This window comes from Fundulus heteroclitus, chromosome 1, assembly GCF_011125445.2.
Source record: "Fundulus heteroclitus isolate FHET01 chromosome 1, MU-UCD_Fhet_4.1, whole genome shotgun sequence".
NCBI lineage: Eukaryota > Metazoa > Chordata > Actinopteri > Cyprinodontiformes > Fundulidae > Fundulus > Fundulus heteroclitus.
This window is the reverse complement of record NC_046361.1, coordinates 21,303,864-21,314,268: the sequence shown is the minus strand read 5'-3', so window position 1 is coordinate 21,314,268 and position 10,405 is coordinate 21,303,864.

The window sequence follows — 10,405 nt, the reverse complement described above, 5'->3', positions numbered from 1 at the left end:
TTTTACAGTGTTATGAGCATAACGCAATAAAAACAATGTATGACTTTTTAACTTTTTTTTTCGTGTGTCCCTTTGGGAACACACGGAGACGCCTTTTTATTGTAAGCCGTGTCTTTGATGCTGTTACATTTTGTGAAGTGTATCGACGCTGTGAGCCTGTGCCGTGGGGGTGTGTGCCCTCCACCCTTTCGCTGCACCTCTTTAATCAGCAGCAGAAGAAAGCCATATTTTGGCCCGTCTGTCAGCGATGTCCACCCACGCCGCCGCCGTGGCCCAGGCTTTCCCCGCTCTGATGCAAGCGCCAGATAAAAACCCTGCAAATCAGGAGAGTCACAGTGGCTCACATTAACTCCTCGTCCTCCTCCTTTCCTCTTTTCCTCTTCCTTGCCTTTTGTTCATTTCCTGTCCTGCTTCTTTTTTTTTTTTCCTTCTTCTCCTTGAAGCCTGTTCAAGCAAACCCCAGGTCTGATTAATTTCTCCCTCTTTTTTTAGGTTGCGTTTGTTTTTCTTTGGTTGGACGTTTTAATTAAGCTTATTTGGATTAGCGCTTTTTGTTTTGCGCTCCGCTTCCTTTTCGTTTGAAGGAAATGTACTGAAATGTAACATCAGCGGCACATCTGGAGGCTGGCGGCCCTGTGGTGCAGCGACACGTAGGTCGGATCAAAGGTGTGAGCTTCGTCAGAGTCTAGAAGGAAAGGAGACGGACCGACTTCTTCAACTAAAGATGTACATTCTGGGGCTAAAGTTAATTAATTTCAGTAATTTAACCGAGAAACTTGTTTTACTTCGGTTTCAATGTTGCACCCTGTTCATGCGCCATGTTGACTTCTCATGCAGTTCCAGCTGAGGGCTCAACAGTGAGGAGTACTCGGCAGGGATTTCCAGCTTGGACCTTTACGTACTGAGGTTTCGTAAATCTTTTGGGGGGTGTTCATTACCGTTTCCCACAATTTCCTGATTTTGTACATTTTGGTCCTGTTTGCGAGTTTTAAAAAAAAAAATAACTTTGATTTCCGTGATTTGCTCGTGTTTTTTTTAGTGTGTCAGATTTTCTCCCACTTTGTGGATCATCACATCTGTTTTGCCCCCAGATTTGCTGCCTTGGCAGCTCTTGGAGTTGAATTTTTAGTTATGCCTAGTTGTGTTCTTGCCCACCTATGTCCTCGTTGTTTAGAGCGATTCATAATTTATTTTCAAAATCTATAAAAATCCACTATTTAAATTTCTAATTTTTATTTTATTTGAAATCTACTTGCACACGCATTTAGCTGAGTATGTATATGCTTTGAAAAAAAACACCCAGATCTCTATTGGGGAAAACATAAATACAAATCCTGCTGGGTATCCATGCTAATATGAAATGGGTGATCTTTCAGAAACAAAGGGCTGCCACATCATTTGGTGAGACTGATCAACCCACAGAGGGCTTAATCTGAAGTCACCAAGAAGTTGAAACTAAAAAAAATGATGCGGCAGGGTAGTACTACTGGCTGAAATGTCATTGCAGCAACCTGAAGTGGTACTCTGATTGTTTTGGCCCTACATATGTGTTTGCATGCATGCCTGACAACATCAGGGGTGGCTTCTTATGAGAAGATGGATGGTGCCCAGAAGGAATATCTCCTCCCAGATCCTGACCAGGGCATCACTGAGCTCCAGGACAGTCCGAGGTGCAACCCGTCGCTGTCTGACGGACCTAAACCTGATGTCCCTGAGATGTTCTGTTTGATTTAGGCCAAAGGAACACAGAGTCCAGCCAATTGTATAAATTTGTTCAGCCTCCAGGAACTGCCTGCATGCTCTTGCCACATGAAGTCGGGTATTATCATGCCAGGAGGAACCCAGGACCCACTGCACCAGCAAAGCGACTAGCAATGGGTCTAAGGATATGATAACAATACCTAATACCAGTAGTGGTGCCATCATTTATCCTGTTCAGGCCTGTGTGTTCCTCCGCGGTTCTGCCTCCCTACCACCAAACTGATCATGCTGAACAGTGTTGCAGGCAGCATAACGTTCACCGCGCCTTCTCCAGACCTTTTCATGTCTGTCACATGAGCTCAGAGTGGACCTGCTCTCATCTGTGTTGAAGAACAGGGCGCCAGTGCCGAACCTGCCAATTCTGCTGTTCTCTGGAAAATGCCAGTCCAGCTCCACAGGGTTGGGCAGTGACCACAGAGCCAGATACTTTTATACCAGCAGCTCTCTGGAGGTCACTTTGAATCATCCTGTTCCTCCTTGTACAAAGAAGCAAATACTGTCCAGCTGATGGGTCAAGGACCTCTGACAGCCCTGTCTAGCTCTCCCACAGTAACTACCTGTGTCCTAGAATCTCCTCCACGCTCAAGACTCTGCTGGGAGATCAGACCCACCAAACCTTCTGGCAACGGCCCTTATCGATGTGCCATCCTCATGGGATTGGACTGCCTGTGCGACCTCTGTAGGGTCCAGGTATCGCCTCATGCAACAAGCTTTGACACTGACTCTGGTCAAAGAAAGTTATGAAAAAATGTCTGTAGGCTCCACCTGCACAACCATTGCTGTCGTTGGGGTTGTCTCATTGTTGTCCCTTTAGTGCGCCTGTTGTTCATTTATATAACAGGTGCAAATAACATAACATATACTCACCGATTCATAACGAGTCTCCGCTAACTATGACTTAGGCTTAATGAAACAAATGAGCACATCTTTTTTGGACAGCTGAACCTTACTTTAAATTGATCAAATTTTCATGTAGTTGAAGGTAGGAGCGAACGCAACAAGGCTAACATAAACCCGAGGTGTTTCAATAAAGTAATGGTTTAAGGTTGTGCACACGTATGTGGCAACGTTGTTGCACCATTAACAAAAAAAAAAATTCAAACCTTATGTTTCAGTGTTACATGATGCATTGAAGGTGGAAAAAGTTTGGAAACAATTTATCATTATCTCAATTTTTTTATGTCTCAAAAAGACAGACTTTTAACAGGGCTGTGGACACTCATGAGAGCCGCCGCAATTTAGCACGTCAAAATAAAATAGCGAATAAAAATGTCTGTAAACAATCCACATCATTTGCACTCCTTCAAAAGCAGATGAGTCGGACTGCAGCAGAGTAAAACATGTTTCCATGCAGTTTAGCTCTGATGTGACCCAGACGCTCATTACCCTTAGCTACTCTTCAAAATGGGAAAGACAAGAGGACATGACATCCAAACAAGGCAGATTTGCGTTGAACTTTACGAGTCAGGAAAAAGAAAATAACAGACGATCTAAACTTTCTCACACAGAAATATTTTAATGAGGTTTATAACAGAGGCATGTGGTGGCTGCAGTGTGTGCAACCTAACACAAATCTAAACCTTGGATTTTTCAATAAAATGTTATTTATTTAGCGCCAAGTCACAACACATGGCATCTCAAGGCACTTTACAAAGTCAAATTCAATCAGATCAAACAGACAGATTGGTCAAAAAGTTTCCAATTTGACCAAACCTAACAGATTACATCAAGTCTTTACAAGCGGCATTCACTCCTCCTGAAAGAGCGTGGAGCCACAGGGAGAGTGGTCTGTATTGTCCATGGCTTTGCAGCAATCCCTCATACTGAGCAAGCATGAAGTGACAGTGGAGATGAAAACCTCCATCAGAACCAGGCTCGGAGTAAACGGTCAGCTGCCTCGACCGACTGGGGTTACAGAAGACAGAGCAGAGACACAACAAGACAGACAAAAAAGCACAGAAACACACATTGATCCAGGAATCCTTTCTATATTACATGGTAATAGCGGATGATATGTCTCCCTTGGATGATGTTACAGCTAACAACACCAGACCAGGTGTACCTACTATGAGGAAAAAAGGACAAAGAGAACAAAAAGTTAAAAGCTGAAATAACAAATAAATGCAAATTGGAGAACAGTAGGAGAACTCAGCAGAGTGAAAAAAATAGGCCCTGATGTCCTCCAGTAGCCTGAGCCTATAGCAGCACAACTATAGAGGTAGCTCAGGGTAACATGAGCGACTCTAACTATAAGCTTTGTAAAAAAGGAACATTTTAAGCCTAGTCTTAAAAGTAGACAGGGTGTCTGCCTCACGGACCAAAACTGGGAGTTGGTTCCATCCTGATAACTAAAAACTTAAACTGTGCACCACTACCAGATCACCTCTCCGTACAATATAAAGGTTACACACAGTTCAGTCCACAGGACCTGATGTCAGGCGTATCGGGAACAAGGCGGGAAACTGGCAGCTTGTAATGGGATGAGATAGGCTATCTTTATTGTCAAAACACGGGAATGAAGGGGGAAAAGAGGCACAGATTAGCTTTCCTGACACTCGCCCTTTTGAAGTTTGTGCCAGAGTGCATTAGCGGCTGTTATTCCCTCTTTTCTGCACTTGCTAACACAAAAAAACGGCCCAGGAAAAGGCGAGACTTGCTTGCTAATCAACAGATAATGGGCCACACTGTCCATTTGCCACAGCCGCCCGCCATCCTGTGTGCACGCTTGCGGCACACTCGCTTCACACGATCAGACGGTGCAGCGGCGCTTTTTTTTTTTTGTTTTGTTTTGTTTTTTTGTTTGTTTTGCCAGAAAAACTCTGCCGTGACACGAAGGGTGGCGGAGACAATGTCCCAATTTACTGTAATTCATCTCAGAGGAGACCAAAAAAAGCAAATGGTATGTTTTCTACGCAGCTTTACGCACAACCGTACGTCTTATCCAAACTTTGACCCGCATGTCTGCAGGAAGGACGTTCCAACCCTTATATTTTATTCTCCTTGTAAGTGCGGTTCATCGTATCCACTTCAGCTCAACGGTTCTAGTTTTCATTAAAGCCAAAGAGAACATGGCCTTAACAGGACAACAGCCGGACAGTGTTTATTTGCACTCTTTTTTTTTTTTTTTTTTTTTGTTAAAGATCACTTCACAATGCAAAACGCAACATGTCACGTTACCAAAAATACCCCGTCTTTATTGATGTGACACCCAATGCAAAACCGCAGTACAGAAGCCATGAATCACCCAGCGTGTGCAGCCACATCAGAATGCACCACCCTGCCTCTTCCTGCACTGATAACACGGTGAGAGACAGTGGAGAGGAGGGTGGTGTGGCCGTGAGCTGAGAGCAAGGATGTATGTGTGTGTGTGTGTGTGTGTGTGTGTGTGTGTGTGTGTGTGTGTGTGTGTGTGTGTGTGTGTGTGTGTGTGTGAGTGTGTGTGTGAGTGAGGGGAGACGTGTGGAATATGGCAGCTCCTTGACTGTCCTCTTCCACAACCCATAGAACGGCCTCCATCAGAGGAAGTTGCTCCTGCAGGATTGTCCATTCATCTCCGAGACAAAGACAAAACACTTGAAATATAACAGCCAGCAGATTTAGCAAATATAAGTTACTTTTTTTTTTTTTTTTTTGGTCATAAATGCTTCACGGATGAAAACTTGAAGCGGACGCGTCAAATGGAAGTCGTGGCCACCTGGTTTCATTCCCCTTTCCAAGTCGCTGAAAAGCCCAAACGCCGACCGGTTCAGGTGAACGCATTTGGAAAGAACAAAGCAGGGAAAAGCAAAACCCAAGCAGGAAAGATCTCGTTTTCTCTGCCACGGCTTGGCAGGAAACAAATCTATACACCCAGCCATTCACTCCCATCCTGAAATCTGGGAGTGAGACACTACAAGCCAAAGAGAGGCAGAGGGAGGCAGGAGGCAAAATAAAAACTCATAATAATAAGGACTTTATTTCCATCTCGAGCCCACAGATGTTTGCTTCCTTCCTTTCCCTTTCATGCCTGATGGAAATCGTCCCCCCCACCCCCCCCCCCCCCCCCACCACCACCCACCACCCCCACACCTCCTCGAACGGCTTTGAAGAGAAACGTTGCTGTGGGCGATTGTAGATACCAAGTGTTTGTTGCTTTTATTGATTGAGTCATTCTCTGCATTCGTTACAGAGGGTGAGATCTCTCATCTGCGGCGCTCAGGCCAGACTTCAGGCTTCCTCCGTGTTTACTGTAAGAGCAGGAAGATGCAGCTTCGCCTTTTGGCACCCCTCCCCACAACATCCTGGGATCATCTGGAAACTTCTCCCGCCGAGGATGCCTTTCCTGGATCTCAGTGACCGCAAAAAGAAGAAATAAAAAAAAAAAAAAGATGTTCTTTCAATCAGTTATTTTAAGGGCCTTCCTTGGATATTTGACCCTCATTTTCAGTCATAATAAAGTGCTGAGAGATAAAGGCGGCTTGCAAAATCACACCCATTAAATCTGTTCACACTTGTCGCATGCTATAACAACCACAAACTTCTATGTTTTTTTTTTTTTTGTTTTTTTTGAAGTAGTGCATTCTTATGAAGTGGAAAAAAAATGATGCTGTGGCATGCATTTGCGTTCGGTCCCCTTTACTCTGACACCCTGTAAATAAAGTCAAGACGGACCGATTGGTTTGATCTCCGTGTGAACACAGCTGTTCTGTGGAGGCCTCAGAGGTTCGGTGGAAAAATGTTAGTGAACAAACAGCGTCATAAAGGCCACGGCTGCTAACTTATGCTGACACACTGCAAAAATGGATCTAAAAATAAGTAACATTTTCTTTAAGTTAGTGTATTTGTCCTTGATTTGAGCAGGTAAAAAAGATGATTTGCCAATGGAATGAGATTTTTGCACTTAACATAGGAACAACTCATCTCCATCATCTTATTTCAAGTGCAGGATGTCTAATTATCTTATTTTAGGGGTTAACATACTCATTCCATTGGCAGATAATCTTATTTACCTGCTCAAATCAAGGACAAATACACTAACTTTAAGAACATTTTACTTATTTTTAGATCCATTTTTGCAGTGCACTGCCGTCTGGAAGAGCGTTTTTCAGGAATGCAAGCAGGAGGCCCATTGTTACTCTGGAGGAGCTGCACAGACCCACAACTCGGGTAGGAAAATCTGTCGGCAGCCCTGCTATTTATTGAGCTCTCCTCAGATCTGACCTTCGTTCAAAAAGTGGCAAGAAGAAAGGCGCTATCGAAAGAAATCCGTGAGAGGCTGCATTTAAGGTTTGCCAGAGGAAATTAAGGGGGGACGCAGAGCACCCCCGTGGTTAAAGCATCCTCATGGTGGCAGCATCATGCCGTGGGAGTGTTTTCCTTTGGTATAAAATAAACATTTTGAAACATATCAGTCCTGAATAAAAAAGAAGAGTTAGAGTCTGCATAAGACTCTAGATCTATTCTGTTGTGAATCTGTCATAAGTTTTTATTTGTTGTTTCTAAAACAGACTGTTTTTCTTGCACCCCAGAATAAGTTTTATTCTGGGCTACTTTGTGTTGATCTAGCATTTACAATCACAGTATAATGTGAAAGCGTCCAAAGGGGTGTGAATACGATCCCGAGGAGTTACACATGACCAGGTTATACTGCACAAAAAGAGATTAATTATTATTTTTTTTGTTTGTTTTAAAATGGGGCCATGTGTGTCTCAGGAAACCAGAGATAGCGCTTTGAGAAACTCTGACCTTTAATCTGCCATTAATTTCAGCTCCTCGTGTAACAGCAGATGTCACACACCCTTGGGACACAATGTTTGCTCTCTCGTTGGCCATTATCAGACAGATTTTATGAGGCTCCCACCTATTGTCTTGAGGATAAAATAAATAAGTTGGCAATCTGTCCACGGGGCGTTCCGGTGATGAGGCCCGGGGGGGGTTACTGGGTATCAGATGGGGTCAAGCCCCGCTCCCCGAACACAGGAAGGCAACACTGTAAGTCATGGTCAGGGGTATGAAGGCAGGACACTCGTGCTCCTTCTTCGGTCGTCTCACACCTTCACCTCAGTCTATTAATAAATTACCCCAGTGGGTGGGAATGAGCAAAGAAAAGCAAGGACATGTAAGCTCAAATGTTTTAAGGGCTTGTCTCTCCTGGATATCTCTCAAAAATGATAATGCAATGCTGGAACGTAAACCGTTGAGTCTATCTGGTTTAACTTTGCAGTTTCAGGTGTTTTTTAGTTTTTTATCTTTAGCGTTTTAATGTTTTCGTGCCCAGCGATGACTACAAAGGTGAAAATATATTTAAAAGCCTTTTTCTTTATGTGTGTGGGTGTTGATGGTAGGTGAATTTGCACATCAAGCCACTAATCTGTGGTCTAAAACACTGCCACCTACTGGCCAGGCATAACAAGTTTCCAGTTTTTTTTTTTTTTTTTTGCATTCACATGCCTAGCATTCTTTTATGTAATAAAAAAAAAATGTTCTTTTTAACATTTTGAGATCCTGATTCTACGTTTGCAATTAATGAATTCAATTATATTTATAAGGCGCCAATTCACAGCACATGTCATCTCATGGCACTTTAGTCTGTCTGTTAAAGTGGACATCAAATCATCTTTGGCTCTGAGAAACAAGAAACTTCTATACTTATCCACTTTCTTCCACCTCCTGATACCTTGATTTCCAAATAGTACATTTACTTTCATTGGGAAAGAGGACGTTGGACCACCAGGAAACCTTTCCTTGTCAGCCCAGGTAAGGTGCTTCTGGTGTCATCTCTGGCTCAGCAGTGGCTTGACCCAAGGAAAGTGAAAGTTGTAGCCCATGTGTGAGATTCGTCTGCATGCCAAGACTTTTTAACCACTGACTCCAGCAGCAGTCCTAGCCTTGTGACTCTCAACCTCACATTCAAATGTGGTTTGCTTCACAATCCCCCCAAGGCTGTAGCTTTTGCACCTCTCCACACTTTTTTCCTTCCACTCAACTTTCCAACAATATGCTTGGATACAGCCAGCCCCTTCAGCAAAGAGCTTTTTGCGGCTTACCGTCCTTATAGATCGTCTCAATGACTTTCAACTGGATAGTTGTCGAGTCAGTGGTTTTCCCATGATGACATGCCGTGAATATGACATAACATTTTTTGTTTTAAAACATATTTTGTTTATGGATCCTATGTCAGGGAAACTGAATTTCGAGTTTTCATTAGCTGTGAACCATTATCATCAAAGTTAACAGAAAAAATGTTTAAAATGTATCACTCTGTGAATGATAAATCTAAACAATGTGGGAGTTTCAGATTTTCAGTGGAACTACTGAAATAAAGTAACCTTTGAATGATATTCTGATTAACTGAGCTGCAGCTGTACATCTTTTAAAGCCTAAAAAAAACATTTGGAAAGCTGATATTAAAAATATTATCCTGGTCACACACAAAAAAAAAAAAAAAAAAAAAAAAAAAAAAAAAAGATGATTTGAAACCACAAATCCTGAGTGGGGCCATCATAACTCATCCGTGAAAGAGTTAACCATCCTGGGACGGTAATTGATGCGGAAGGGGCTTTGGGGTCATTGTGTTAACATCATATGTTCTTTGTATGGCTGAATTGGAGGCGTGTGCTGTGCGCGCAGAGGAAGGGAGGGCAATCTTGTCCGGATGCTAATAAGACCCAATGGCTGGCGCAAGGTGGCCAGGAGCGCCGAGACGCGACCGAGGAGGGTGCACGAAGGAGAGGGAAGCTCTTAAAAGAAGCGAGAAATTAGGACGCAAAAAGAGAAAGAGAGAGAAAAAAGGAGAGGATGACTGCGCCAGAGGAGGGTTTCATGGTCAGGGAGAGCGTCGGACTTTAGGTGTGTGCTTCCTTTAAGGGAAGCCGGAGAGGAGAGGGACGCGGTAAGTGAGCGAGAAACCCTCAAAACACCCTGCGTCAAGACAGGTTCCTGCAGAGGAAACCGAGACAGAGCGAGAGCGCGCGTCTGCTGAGACCCTTCTCCAGAAACCTCATGCTGCTTTGCTTCGAATAACTGATGCCAAACTTTAGAAATACTTCAACCAGTCAGAGTGGCAGAAAAAAATCTTCTTTTTTTTACCATAGGAGTGTCCACTTTGTGGTTTAAAATTCACTTTTGATCCAAGATTTATTAACCATAAAAAACGATCTAAACACCTCAGGTTTGTGCACTGTCAGTTCATTTTTAAATCTCAGCACCAGCAATCCATGATCTGGAATGGACCAAGATCTGACCCTCATTCAGCTGCTGTCATACACCTGGAACTGGGCCGTCACCTGCTGAGCCTCTGAGCTCGTCCCCTCACCAATGAAAGCAGTTCTGGTGGGCCACGCCTGCAACGCTCGGCTGCTCGTTGCCTGCACCTGCCTTGGCGTGGTACAGGGATGCGGACCGGGTCCCGGGTACGGCATACGCTCCAGGCCCAGGAAGCTCACGCCCATGCGCTACAAGCAGTTCTTCCCCACTTTCGAGAACACCCTCGGGGCGGAAGGCAGGGCCGAGGGCAAGATCTCCCGCAACTCTGAGCGCTTCAATCAGCTGGTGTGCAATACACCCAGACATCGTCTTCAAGGATGAGGAGAACACCCAGCGCAGGGGTCATGACCAAGTGGGGTGTGTTGTGGTTTTAGGTTTTCAATTTATCTCAGCCAGTTTA